At 49.0% G+C, this 13,443-nt stretch overlaps 1 protein-coding gene across 8 annotated transcripts in view; it reads left to right on the top strand.

Annotated features, from left to right (window-relative positions):
• The first annotated feature begins 2,457 nt into the window (after window positions 1-2,457).
• Window positions 2,458-13,443, top strand: part of Rreb1 (ras responsive element binding protein 1) — a 131,195-nt gene continuing 120,209 nt past the window's right edge. For 2 of the 8 annotated variants that reach the window (XM_087896538.1, XM_087896542.1), the window contains exon 1: window positions 8,072-8,299. The gene's annotated coding sequence lies outside the window, so the exon portion shown is untranslated. Of the gene's footprint in view, window positions 2,570-7,400; window positions 7,422-7,847; window positions 8,008-8,071; window positions 8,300-8,629; window positions 8,940-9,182; window positions 9,206-9,570; window positions 9,705-13,443 lie in introns of those variants that run through there. The other 6 variants (XM_048425577.3, XM_085699395.2, XM_087896540.1 and 3 more) reach the window with 6 other exon arrangements.

Here is a 13,443-nt window from a genome sequence, read left to right on the forward strand (position 1 = left end):
TTACGCATTCAAGGCCATCAGTTACTAGCTCTCCCAGCATGCTCCCTTTCCCCCACCAATATGTCTTCTGTGTCCCTACAATTCATCCTCCCTCTCCTTTGTTAGGAGATGATTTATCATTGTGGGGCTAGAGAGATGACTTGGGTGGTTAAGAGCCCTTGTTTTTGCAGAGGACCCACATTCAAACCCCAGAACCCAAGTGGTAGCGCCCAGCCATCTGTAACTGCGGCTCCATCAGGTCGGATGCCCTCTCTGACTTCCGTAGGCACCAGGCACAATGTCCTGTCATTGCTTTTTAGCCTCAGGGCTAAATCATCCCAAGGCTGAACTCGGGACATTTTCTTCTCTGTCACAGATGCAGGTGTGTGCTCCTTCCTTCCAAAGCAGTTGCTTTCTGCTCCCGATAGCTGTGTTCCCTCCCTTTCTGGTGTAAATTCCTTTTCTTTGGACATCAGGCATCTGAGAGGCTTATCCACGCCATACCCCTTTCACACTGATCCTCCTGGAGAGCTCTTCCACCATGGCACTATCAACACTCGAGGCCAGAGAATTCTCTCCCGTGGGGCTTGTTCTGTGCACGGCAATAGACTAAGCAGCATGCCTGGCCTCTGTTGATTAGGGGCCTAAAGTACCTTTCTTTCCATTTGTGATAGGCCAGAATGTGGAGATGTTGCTGAACACCTCTTGTAGAGCAGAACTGCCTGTTTAAAAGCATTGGTGTGAATGTTTAGGAATGTGGATTCTAGGCTGCTGCTGGTGATGGTGGTGGTACAAGCCTTTAATCCCAACGCTTGGGAAATGGAAGCAGAGGCAGAAAGGTCTCTGAGTTCGAGGCCAGCATGGTCTACAGAGTGAGTTCCATGGCAGCTAGGGCTACATAGAGAAACCCTGTCTCAAAAAACAAAACAAAACAACAATAAAAGAATGTTGGTTCTCCCCAGGTGTTATCTCTAGTCTCTCTGCAGGTGTATTGAAATCCATAATAAGTCCAGCTAAGGCTTCAGCATTATTCTGCACATACAGTATACAATACTTGCAGGACAGAAAGAGGTTTGTACCTCATGCTATGTGAGGGAATAACAATTATAAACAAAACTACTCAAATTAAAAATGTGTACCATCTTATCTTTCTGATTAAATTCTTTTTAAAAGACAGGGTCTCACTGTGTAGCTCTGACTGGCCTGGAACTTACTATGTAGACCCTGCCTCCTCCCCAACCCCAGTAAAATTCTTAACTGCACACACAGTAACAACTCTTCTGCACAACTCCAGTCAACTGTATTTTATTGAGGTTATTCAAAACAACAAAAAGACTTTTAAGAGAATCAGTAATGGATTTCATTCAGAGTTGGCTGACAATGGCGGTAGTGAGGAAGGTAGGGCCCCTGGGGTCAGATGTGTGATCTGCATCGCAGGTCTATTACCAGTTCTTTGATATTGAGCACTCAAGTAATGTCCCAGTCTCAGCTGTAGAAGGGCACAGTCATGGCACCTACCTGACCAGCATGTGGAGGGGCTGAAGCAAGATCTTAGCTAGAAGCTCACCCTTGGACCAGCGCCCACCCGGCACAGCCAGTGTCCAGTAAGCGGTAGCTGCTATCTTCACTGTGCCCTTTTCCTTTCTCTTCCTTCTCAGCCGAGCTCACAGCCTTCACTTCCTCTTCTTCTTTAACCCCTTACTTCCTAGGCCTTCTTGCCTTCCACGCTCTCATCGGCCTGGTTTCACAGAGCTTGCCTTTTCCCGGTCACTAGCCTAGATGGCTCTGTTTTAGGGTTGGCCGCCTCTTCCCTTAGAAGCGGCCACTTCCTCGGCTGATCTGCTTCAGAGGAAAACGAGAGGCCCCCCCCATCACTCCCACTTCCTTCTCCTCCTAATTGCAAGCATTTCCCTGGGTTTAGCCTGTTGGCCTCTTATTGTCCATTGTCTCTTCAGACCTTTAAGCTGGACCCAGCTCCCCCTGATCTATCTTGCATCTTCTCCCCACAATTCATGGCACTAGTGAGCTGGCTCCCCATCTCTGTAAGTCACAAGCAAGGGCCCAAAACTAACAGATTTTATCTCCTCCCCCTTTCCTCCAGTCCTTTTCATTCCTGCACAGACGTCCTACACGGACATCGGCCAGGCTAACACCGCTTAGTGACCTTTCTTGTTTTATACCATACTTTTTGATTAATGCTTTATAGCCTCTTTCACTTTCTTTCTCCCATGGTCAATTGATAAGTTTCTCTTCATTTCATGGCCCATTTTTTTCCCCTCTTTCTTGAGACAGGGTTTCACTATAGATCCCTCCCTTGAATTCACAAGACCTGTTGCTGAGGTCTAGGATTCCAGGCATGTGCCACCATGCCCAGCTTGTGACCTCATATCTTAAATCAGTTTTCTCCCCTCTACCTCAGCAGCAGCACCCGGATTTTTACTCTTTCTGAAGTGAACTCTTCGACTAACTCCTAATGAGTATTCCTGTCTCTTTTTGTCATCTTCCAGACCGTTCTCCACAGCACCATGAAGGAAGCTGGCCGCCCTCTTCTGCGAGCTCTATCCTGGATGAAGTCCAAGTTTGCTTAGAGGTTTGCAGAAGCCCCCCCCTGGCCGCTGCTCCAGCCCCATCTCTCGCTGCCTCCCCCTCTTCCCTCCCCAGCTGCTGTCACTGAGGGAGGTGTTTGCAGTTCAGGAGACTGACCTTGTGGTGTGCCTCTGTGCCCTTGTGCTGGCTGCTCCCAGACTTCTCTGTCTGGTGTGCACTACCTCCTCCTCTCTGCCTGGGAGACACCTACACGGCTCATGAGACGCAGCAGACTGTGTCACCTCACCCAGGGAGCCTTCTCCAGTGTCCACATCCTTTCTTCAGAGGCACAGCCCCCTTTCCCCTTTATTTCCACCTCAAGTCTTAGTGTCAGGTACTCTGCTACCTTCTACCTCAAATAGACTCCCAGCTCCAGACTTTCTTACTTTTATTATTCTCTTATTTTACCTCAGGTGTTAGCTTGGTCCTGATTTCTTTACTTCTACTTCCCAACCTCCCCACGGCTACAGGATGTTTTCTGACAGCTTTTTCTCTAAGAGAGTCTCTCTGCTCTTTGTCTTGGGTACTCAAGATGTTTCGTGGGTGATACAGAAAAATTCTGTGTAATCTCACATATTTAACTATGTCCCAGCACCTGTCAATTCCTGCTCATCTTTTAATACATCCATCCTAAAACCTTTACCAATTTTAGGAAAAGGCCTATAATTTGCTACAATACTGCTTTTTTGTTTGTTTGATTGATTTTTTTTATTATTATTTTTTCCTCTCTGTTGCTTTGGAGCCAGTCCTGGAACTAGCTCTTATAGACCAGACTGGCCTTGAACTCACAGAGATTCACCTGCCTCTGCCTCCCAAGTACTGGGATTAACGGTGTGTGCCACTACTGCCCAGCTTACAATACTGTTTTTATGTGTACTGGTTTTGCTATATAATATATATGCTTCATACTCTCTCTATATGGCTTCAATTGATTGCCCTTTTGGTGCTAATTTTGGCTTTGTGTTTGTGTGTGTGTGTTCTGGGCATGGCTGGTACCCTCAGAAACCAGAAGAGGGTATCAGATCTCTGGAGCTAGATTTATCAACAGTTATGAGCTACCTGATGTAGGCATTGGGAACTGAAATCTGGTCCTCTGGAAGAGCAGCAAGTGCTCTTAAACCCTAGGCCATGTCTCAATCCTCACATTTTTGTTGTTCTAAGATAGGGTCTATATAGATAGCCCTGGCTAGCTTGGAAATTGTAGTAATACTCCTCACTCTGTCTTTCCAGTAATGGGATTAACAATGTACACCACCATGATTGGCCTAATTTATCAGTTTTATTCCCAATTTTTATCTCTTAACTGGCTGGTGATTCTCTGTAGCTAACTTCCATTTTGTGTGTGTGTGTGTGTGTGTTTACATATGTGCAGGCATGGGTGCATGTACTTGGGTACACAAGTGGAAGCCAGAGGATAATATTTTGGTGTGGGTTCTCTCCTTCCACTGTGGGAATTTGACAGATTGAATTTAGGTCACCAGGCTGGCCAGCAAATGACTTTACCTGCTGATCCATCTCAACAACCTTCAAATTCTATTTACTTTTTTTTTTTTTTTTAAAAAATTAACTTTATTTTATGTGCATTGGTGTGAAGGTGTCGGATCCCCTGAAACTGGAGTTACAGACAGTTGTGAGCTTCCATGTGGATGCTGGGAATTGAACCACCGAGTCATCTCACCAGCCCCCTCTATATATTTTTTAAGCTCTTATGACTGATGATGCAGTGAACATCTGTGATTGAATGCATATGTCATTTCTAGTCTAACACTTAGGAGTAGAATTACTGGCTCACATGGTCACTAGGTTTTTTTTTTTTTATGTTTCTCAAGACAGGGTTTCTCTCTGTAGCTTTGGAATCTGTCCTGAAACTAGCTCTTGTGGACCAGGTAGGTCTTGAACTCACAGAGATCTGCCTGCCTCTGCCTCTCGAGTGCTGGGATTAAAGGCGTGCACCACCACCACCCGGCCACTATGTGTGTTTTAAAGGACTGCCAAGTTATATTTCAAAATGGCTGCACCATTTCCCATCCCTCCAACATCCTTGCCAGCATTTACTTATGGCCTTTCGGTGAGTGCCATTTTAGTGGCTGTAAAGCAGCATCTCATCGTGGTTTGATAACATGATTCTTCTTTACTTATTGGGTGTTTGGTAAATATTTATTGTAGAAACGATATCAACATTTGAACAAATCTTTAAACAGGGACGTTGACTTTCAAGTTTATTAATGAGGGTGGTATAGGGCTATTAGAGTCTAATTCTTTTTGTTTTGTTTTTCTGTGTAACAGCCCTGGCAATCCTGGAACTCTCCCTATAGACCAGGCTGGCCTTGATTGAACTCAAAGATATCTGCCTGCCTCTGCCTTCTGAGTGTTGGGATTAAAGATGTGTGCCCCCATGCCTGGCTAGAATTCAATTCTTTTTAGTACTCTATTGTGTTTTATTTTGGCGTGAGATGGGTTTTTTGTTTGTTTATTATTTATTTATTTATTTATTTATTTATTTTTGGTTTTTCGAGACAGGGTTTCTCTGTGTAGCTTTGTGCTTGTCCTGGAATTAGCTCTTGTAGACCAGGCTGGCCTTAAACTCACAGAGATCCACCTTCCTCTGCCTCCCAAATGCTGGGATTAAAGGCGTGCACCACCACTGCTGGGCCCAGAGATAGGGTTTTATGCTATAATTATAGTCAAGGCTGACCTGGAACTCATGGCAATCCTCTGCAGTGTTGGGATTGAGCCACCATGCCTCATTAGAATAAAAAAAAATTCAAAGTGACTTTTTTGTTACAAGAATTATCCATGTGGTATAAAAATGGTGATTTGTCATGAGAATCCATAGAACTTTGGACATTTGAAAGTATTTTATAGAATAAACTAACTGCAAGTAAAACTCCAACTCTGATATCGCTTCTGTTTGTGACCTAGCACAACAGCAAGTGGGAAGTGAAGGCAGAAGGAGGGTGAGTTTGAGGCTGGTCTACAAGGAAAGAGCCAGGGTCAAACAAAATACATCAAGACAAACGACAAAGCCCCTGTGTCGCCCAAGAGACAAGAAGTAAGGTAACATTATCAGAGTGCCCATCCTTGATCTCCTTTGTTTGAACAGGTTGTAAATTGGAACCACAACACTAATTTCTATGGTGACCATATGAACTATTCTGTTTATTTAAAAGCCAGCCTCCTCTGCAGACCAGTCCCCAAAACAACTTTTGAAAATAACACTCCTGCCGGGCGGTGGTGGCACACGCCTGCCTTTAATCCCAGCACTCAGGAGGCAGAGGCAGGTAGATCTCTGTGAGTTCAAGGCCAGCCTGATCTATGAGAGCTAGTTCCAGGACTGGCTCCAAAGCAACACAGAGAAACCCTGTCTCGAGAGGCTTAGGAGAGTGGAACCAGGTGGGTGTAATGGCGCATGCTTTTAATCCCAGCACTTGGAAGGCAGAGGTAAGTGTATCTGTGAGTTTGAGGCCAACCTGGTCTACAAAGTGAATTCCAGAACAGCCAGAGCTATATAATGAGACTGTCTCCAAAAACAAAACAAAACAAAATTGGAATTGCTAAGGCTGGCAGAGCACTTGCCTGGCATGAGACCATGCTAGCACTTCATAAATAGGGTATGGTGGCACCAGGAATCACAAGTTCAAGATTATCCTCAGGTAGCAAGTTCAATGCTGGCCTGAAGACCTTGTCAGGAAAAAAAAAAAAGGAAAAATATGCTACTGCTACAATTTCACCAGATAGAGTTTTGCTCAGTAAACAGTAGACTCTGGGAAATACAACAGGTTCTGAAAACTTACTTTTAATGACTGGAAGTCAAAGAAACAGCCAGCTGAATCAGTTCCCTCCCTGTCTGTTCTTTAGCCTACTTATCTCAAGTTAGGGGTAATGGTCCAACTGTTTTTCTTCGGTTCTAGAGAATTCTATCTTGGCCAGGCTTGATTTTGTTCATTCTATCCCCAGACGGACACTTCTGTCTGTAGTCCTCCAAACTAGAGAACGTTGGAAGGAAGACTTCAAATTAAAGTCTATAATGGGCTTTACAACTTTTGGGTGCTCGAGCAATCCAAGAGGAGCCCATGGGGTGGAGTCAGGGCAAAGGTCATACTAAATAGCATGTAGCCAGCTTTCTGCATGTATAACATCAACTAAATGGTCCCAAATGCATAACTCTATAGTCCTGTTTTCTGTGCTTTTTGTCTTCAGAATTTTGGGGTGTGTGTGTGGAAAGGTAACTATCATTCTTATCTTTCTGAAGATGTATCCAAAGGCCGAGATCAAGCCCCCTTTGGAACCTAAGTAGAAACTGGCTTACTAGTTGGAAACATGTCAGCTGCTTTATGGAGGAAGCACAGCTGAGGCCTGGCTTCTCTGGGTTCTGTGATAACTCGGGCCAAGGCAGTGTGGTGGCTTCAGGAGCCCCAGGGATGGAGAGAGGCTCGCAGGAGGACCTGTGCTTTTCAGAGTTGAAACAGGAGCCCTCTGAGAGAAAGAGATAGTTTATGTGGCTTCCCTGACGCCTTGAAGGGAGCCGTGGATGACACAGCAACAGCCATTCCTCTCGGGGTGGGGACAAGGTGGAGGTAGACGCCATCCTTAGGCCCCTCTCGGGCTGTCAGCCTCCGCCGAAGCATCTTTTGTAGGAAGTGAGAAGGCAAAGTGACAAAAGTTTAGGACCCTGCGTTTGTTAGAAGAGAAGCAAGTTCCAGTCGCTCCGCTGGTGGGAAGGACCAACTTGGAAGAGAAACTGTAAGAGGTTGGGGGCGGGGTGAAGCGCCTGCTCTTTAATCTCCGGCCCCATCCTCTACTCGCCCCACCTGGATGCAGGGCGAGGACCGCGTACTTCAGAAGGAACTGTGCAGGTTGGGGCCCCGCTTTCAGATTCAGGGGAGCGGAGACGGATCTGGGGGCCCACCGTCATCACAGTACCCTCTCTCGGGCCTCCCGGGCGTCCCCCCAAGCTTCTCTCCGTATCTCTGCCTCTCCCCTGACTCTGTTAAAATAGTGAAACAAACCGTGTTGTAGAGTGATGGAAAGCCGCGGGCTGAGAGCCACTGGCTGTGAGGGGTTGGAGAGGAGGGGGCGCGGTGGCCGGAGATAGTGTCCACCAGTGAGGGCTGGGTGGATCGGAATTGCGCTCAGCTGCAGCCGCTGAGACCCTTCCCCTCGGGCGGCCGGGCCCGCCCCTGGCCCCGGGCGCCTAGGAGGGCGTGGGGGCAAATTTGGATCTGCTGGTGGGGTCTGGTGGGGACTCCACCTCCATCCATCCTGAGATAGTGGCAACTGCGGTTGCCTACCTTAAATTGGGGCGGGGGTGACGACTGGGACAGCCGGGTACCGCGGTCCTACCGACTCCCCCAGCTCAAGCCACCGCGGCCGCTGCGGCAGCTCTGTAACACGTCCCCAGGAGACTCGCAGGAGCAACACGTGATGTGTCTACTTATCAGGGTGAGAGGGGGAGAGCGAGTCTCCGTGCGTGCGGGCGAGGAAGCAGGGCGGGGGGCCGAGGCGGGGGCCGAGAAGACGGCTGGGGCAACGGGGTCGCCAGCTCCTCGCCCACCTCCCTCCCTATGGGAGAAGAGGAGGAGGGGAAGTGACTGCGGAGTTGATGAACTTTGCACATCCAGAAACGCCATTTTGATTCCTTTTCCGGAACAAGTTTGCATCTCTCCTCGTTCTCTCCCTGAAGCCCACCGGTCCCTACCGCATCATGCCTGGGAGCCCAGCACCCTGCCGGGCCGTAAGTACACATCCCGAGTCCCCGCTTGCGGCACTCGGGTGGCTGCGAGATGTCCGGGGCACTGCCGGAGCGACCTTTTAAAGAACTTTTTGGGGATGGGGAGGGCGAAGTGTGCAGAGCGCGGTGTACTTCTGAAACTCAGCGTTTGGCAGAAAGGACCCGTGCGCCCCACGCCGCGCAGCATGCGCTCGGTTGGGGGTGCGGGGTAAGGGCGGCTGGGATGAGCTGGGCAGCCCTCTCCCCTCGGGCTGCGCGCCCGGCCGCTCCTCCTCCTCCTCCTCCCCTTCCTCCGCTTCTTTCCCCTTCCCGAGCTGCCGGCTCTGCCAACCAGCTCCCTGCGCGAGCCGCCGCAGCGCCCCGCCAGCAGGACCTGATGCGCATCCATATTAGCCGTCCGAGCGCAGGAATCCGGCCCGACCCGCGTCGCCGAGTTTATTTTTAACCAGTACCGCCGGGACTCGGATGGTGCGCGCACCACGGGCCAGAAACATCTTCCCAGCGCTGCTCTCCATCTTCCGCCCTCTCTCCCCCGACATCCTCCCCCCCCCCATGTGGGAGGGGAAACTTTTCTCCTACATACTTTCTAGTCTCTCTCGGGTCGGGAAGCACGGAGATGACGGAGCCTACCAGCCGCCGCAAGGTATCCGGGGGTGCCCACCCGGGGTGCAGGCGCGGGGGCTGCGCGTTCGGGGCTGCTCAGTGGGAGCATCCGCCGCGCCCTGCTCTGCGGACTTTGATCCTCCCGGGCGGACGGCGCCGACCGGGAGGGGCGGCAGGCAGCCCCGCGCCCTCTGCGGGCTCCCGGCTGGCGGCGGGGCTGCGGGCGACCACCGTCGCTGGGGAGGAGGGGAGGCGGCGACCCGGGCCGGGCCGACACGTATTGTTGGTGACTTTGAGGCTGACTGAGTACGAGCTTTGGGGGAGCCCCCAGCGTGGGGCGAGCTTGCATCGCGGAGGGGGGGCTCGCGCCCGGCGCCGTCACGAGCACAGGAAGGAGGCCGGGAGCATCCGAGGCGGGGCCGGCGCCCGCCCCACCGCCCAGCTGTGGAGCGCGCTAGGAAACTTTTGTCCGCCACCCGCTGGACCAATTTTTTCTGGAGTTCTGGGGCTTCACTTTCTCCTCACACCCCGGCCCGCACCGCCGAGCGAGGAGAGTGGGGGAAGCCGGTGACTGTGGTGGGGTGGGTGGGGGGGAAACCGACGACGACGAGAGGCAGCCCCCCCCCATCAGGCCCAGCTCCCCGCTCCCCCACCCCGTTCGCGGTCTCTTAGGAAACTGCGACCTTAATGGTTGCTAAGGAGCAGGGGAGGTCCTTCCCGTCGCCGGCCCCCTCCCTGGGAGGCGGTGTGTTTTCTGTACAGGGCCAGGGTCGCGTCGAGGATGTGACCCGCTCTCCGGCCCCGGGTGAGTGCGGGGCGCGGCGACGGTGCCTGCGGGCAGCCGGGCGAGGTCTCGGGGCTTGGGGACCCCACTGGGCTCGGGCTCGGCCACTTGACAGGCGCCGCGTGCAGCTTGCGTCCCTCGTCCTCGGTGCATCCGTGATGGGTTATAAAAGAGGAGGAAAGTTATTTCTCCTTGCTCAGCAGATTTGCCCTCCCTCGCTCCTTACTGGTTAAGAGATAGAACGTGAGCCCAGATCCGGACGAGCAGTTCACATTCCATTACGAAATTCTACACGGCTTCAGAGCCAGCAGCAGCACACATTAGGGGCACTTCGGAGGGGATTTTCTTTGGGGATGCTGGTAGAGGTGGTGGTGGAGATCGATACAGGGGTGAATAAAAAATAGCCTTTTGGGGATGTTGAAAACCTTGCCTTCAGGTTTTCAGCCCTCGGTCTTGTTTTAGAGTTTAGAGCTAAGCATATCCCTGTTAAAGCTTAGGGAAAGAAAGTTTTTCTGTTGGATGCTGGAAGTTGGCGAAGTATTTCTGCAAATGATTTCTGCAAAGGCTGACCTGCTGCTTGTGCATCCCCTGGTTGTGAGATTCCTTTTTCAGATAATATGGTGGTCTGTGTCTGAGTGCGAGTGTATTGTGCAATAGTTAATTGGAGTGGAAGGTGGAGAGATGAGCACAGCCAAGAAAAGAATGTGTTGCTGTTTTTTCACATCCTCTGAGTTTGATGCTTTCTTGAGTAGGCAGGTATAGTTTCCAAGAGAATTTAACCCGGAAGTCTGAGTTGGAAGCTAAAGTCTTGGTTTAAATTCGCAAGAAAATTCTGTGCGATCTTAAAGAAGCCTTGGTTTTTATGAAAAGAGTTCAGTGTACTCTTCAGACTTTATGTGCAAGGATGGACTCGTTTTAGAGCTTTGGAGTTGGGTTTTTGTTTTGTTTTTACCTCTATCCATTGGGGTATCTACTGATGGGTCTTGCTTTGACGTATTTGGTTACACTGATGAATTAAACATTTGAATGGCTCTAATCAAGTTTTAAATGTGTGAAAAAAAATTCCTTACCCAATTTTTACAGAAGAAAGAGAGAGGAGTACTTTGATTTAATTGTGTCCCCTTCTCCATTTCGGATTAGTTAACTTACACTGTCCCAATCTTAAAGTTTTTTTTTTTTTTTTTAAAGTAGGATAGTTGTCTTTTCAGGGTGCTTGGTTTTTAAGAAAGGCTCAACTCCTAAGAAAGGCTGCTGATGCTCGGTGGTACATGGGATACGATTCTCCCCATTTCCCTGGATACCACTTTATTTCTCATCTGAAACTTTTACCATGGACGGGATGGGGAGCATTTGTCTGACTCAACTGGTACGGGTGGTTCATCCATTCCTAACCATTTACATCATTGGACAAGTGACCTTTTGATGGAAGGTGCTTCTTAGATTTCTTCAGGCAGAACTATCAACCTGAAGAGAGCTCATTTGCATCCAGTAGGGGTACTTGCCTGTGGAAGGAGGAAAATAAAACCTGAGTGCCTTCGTCCTCATCCGATCAACAGCTGTTTATTGGTTATCCGCCCTCAGTCAGGCACTGACAGCTGTTAGGAGACTTCTGTTTTTTACTTGGCTGTTTTGAACTGCTGTGTTGGTTCACTTCCTAGGTCAGTTGGGAAGTCTTTCTCGCTATTGTGTGCTCACTTGCTAACATCACTTAGCAGCTTCAGCTAAGTACATTTCCTGGTTAATGAAGTTGAAAAATTCTATCCTCTTAGGGTTTTGCATGGCATAGTTAATATAAACTTACAAAAATTGGCTAAACAGGCCCCTCTAGAAGTAGTGAGAAGTGGGTCCTTTTGATGTTTCTATTCATTATCCTTCTGAAAAGTAGGTGGTGCTTAGAAGGTCATAGGATAAGGGTTGCTAAGCAGCTAAACAGAAGGATGCTAAAATTAACCAAAGCTTTTTTGAAAAGGAGTCCTTCCCTGTTTTACATTATTTACTAGGTTTAATTAATTTCTGAATCCTACGTGTTTTTTTGACCTAGGAAGGTAGGATGTTAAAGTTGGTTTTTGTTTTTGTTATTTAAATAACGTTTGTGTCTTTAATTGAAGTTTAGTACTCTCTGACCCGGTGCTGTGCTATCAAATGGCAGCTTGTCTGGGATGACTTTCTTGTCTTTTAAGAGGTTGAACTTCCTCGTTGTTATGTGTGTGTAACTTTACCTGCTTTCACATTAATAGCAGATTTTTATGTTTGTTTTGGAAATTCTACATAGTCCACAAAGGTGATGTTTTACCTTTGTATTTTATTAAACGTATTTGCGTTCAAAAGATAGAGGTGCAATATAGTATCAATAGTAAGTAACTACAGTGTGGTCCCTCCTGATGAGACAATAGTTTGCTTTCCTCCCAGATTAGTTGTGGATGTGGCTGTTTCTGGCCCATGTCACCCTACTTCTCTGGCTCTGTTTATTCAATCCAGCACATAGATAACCCTTTTAAAAACAATTATTCTAGGTTTCGAATGTATTTGGAGGGACTGAGCAGATGTTAGAAGGCAAAAAGTATTGTGGTTTGCATTTTGTCTTAAGTGTGTTTCAGGGTTCTTGAAGTTTTCACAGGGATGAGTGATGCAGGTAGGCTTGAACTAGTGGCTGGAAGCTATCACTTTTGTTGAGAGGCAGGCCTGCTGCAAAGCCAGAAGCTTTCCTGCCTCAAGGTTATGCGTGTCTTTTTGACCTATCAAACAGGCCGTGTTGATGGGTTTTCCCGTTTCTTTTCTCTCAGTTTTTAGGTTTAGACGGCAAGTTCTTGAGCAGAAACAATCGTGTCTCTCAAGTGCACGGGTCAAAGAAAGCTTGCCATGCCCAGGGGTAGAGGCTAAGTCAGGGGTAAGAGGTGTACCATCTGAACCCAGAGGGAGGCATGCGATGTGCTTTCTGAAATGCATCGCTTACTTTTAATTTCCCCCACTCCCACATGGCAAGCCGACCAAGGAAAAGAAACCTGTCTGCTGGTGTTTTCTTTACTGCAGAGGCCGAAGAATGAGGAAGGTGGGGAGGAGCCTTTCCTAGTTAGCAGTTAGTCTTCTCGAGCTGTGTCATCAGCCAGCTCTTCTCAAGGTCTCTCTTGTCACGTTCCTCGGGTGCCCAACATGGGCTGAAGGGCAGCCGAGCATGCCTGGAGAGTTCACCCTGCTTGTTGGCAGCTGAATTGGGGGCGGGCGGGTGGGGAGGCGGGGACAGGGAGCTCCGATCCTGCATCCTGCTTTGATGGGCCTGCAGGCTGCAGGTTAGCCGTCTGCCCCATCGGGAGCAGTGACTCCTGGTGAATAGGTGCTTCAGACAAAGCAGTGGGAGAGGGTGGAGACTGTTTGTTCTGTGTGATTCAGGCAGCTAATGCTGAGAGAATTTGAAAACCTCCGTAAAGGCCGGGGCCTGGGGACTGACTGGCTGCTGCTGCAACGATTCACCTGAGGGCTCTTGAGGGCGGTGGAACTCACCGGGTGGAGAGAGAGAGAATGAAAACCCCCACTGGTTTTGTCAGACAGCCAGACTGAAGAGAAAAAGTCTCAGTGGGGGTAATTAGATAAAGCTTTTAAATGCTCTATTTGTTTTTCCCCTGAGCTTGCTCGGTATTTCATCCCTTCACCCCCTTTTCCAAGACTGGGGAAGGATTGTTTCTAAAGTGTTTGATAGACTGGTCATTGAATTACTTTTGCATTTCCTTTTTTTTGGGGGGGGGCAGTGTAGTTTCTGAGACTA

The sequence above is a fragment of the Myodes glareolus genome, chromosome 14 (genome assembly GCF_982192425.1).
Source record: "Myodes glareolus chromosome 14, mMyoGla1.1, whole genome shotgun sequence".
In the NCBI taxonomy this organism is placed as follows: domain Eukaryota; kingdom Metazoa; phylum Chordata; class Mammalia; order Rodentia; family Cricetidae; genus Myodes; species Myodes glareolus.